This window comes from Physeter macrocephalus, chromosome 18, assembly GCF_002837175.3.
Source record: "Physeter macrocephalus isolate SW-GA chromosome 18, ASM283717v5, whole genome shotgun sequence".
Classification (NCBI taxonomy): Eukaryota; Metazoa; Chordata; class Mammalia; order Artiodactyla; family Physeteridae; genus Physeter; species Physeter macrocephalus.
The window spans coordinates 23,999,884-24,000,825 of NC_041231.1; positions in this window are offsets into that span (position 1 = coordinate 23,999,884).

Sequence of the window (942 nt, forward strand, 5' to 3'; positions counted from 1 at the left end):
GTATGCTTCTGTGTGTGATTTTGTCTGTATAGCTTTGCTTTTACCATTTGTCCTAGGGTTCGGTCTGTACGTCTTTTATTTATTTATTTTTTAGTATAGTTGTTACTGCTTTTTATCATTGGTGGATTTGTTTTTTGCTATGGTTGTCCTTTTTTATTATTACTTAACAATTTTTTAAAAATAATTTTTTATTTTAATAACTTTTAAATTTTTATTTTCTCTTTCTTTCTTTTTTTTCCTCCCTTTTATTCTGAGCCGGGGGGATGACAGGGTCTTCGTGCTCCAGCCAGGTGTCAGGGCTGTGCCTCTGAGTGGGAGAACCAAGTTCAGGACACTGGTCCACAGAGACCTCCCAGCTCCACGTAATATCAAAAGGTGAAAATCTCCCAAAGATCTCCATCTCAACGCCAAGACCCAGCTCCACTCAATGTCCAGCAAGCTACAGTGCTGGACACGCTATGCCAAACAACTAACAAGACAGGAACACAACCCCACCCATTAGCAGAGAGGCTGCCTAAAATCATAATAAGGCCAAAGACACCCCAAAACACACCACCAGACGTGGACCTGCCCACCAGAAAGACAAGATCCAGCCTTATCCACCAGAACACAGGCACTAGTCCCCTCCACCAGGAAGCCTACAAAACCCAGTGAACTAACCTTAGCCACCGGGGACAGACACCAAAAACAATGAGAACTACGAACCTGCAGCCTGCGAAAAGGAGACCCCAAACACAGTAAGTTAAGCAAAATAAGACGACAGAGAAACACACAGCAGATGAAGGAGCAAGTTAAAAACCCACCAGACCTAACAAATGAAGAGGAAATAGGCAGTCTACCTGAAAAAGAATTCAGAATAATGACAGTAAAGGTGATCCAAAATCTTGGAAATAGAATGCAGAAAATACAAGAAACGTTTAACAAGGACCTAGAAGAACTAAA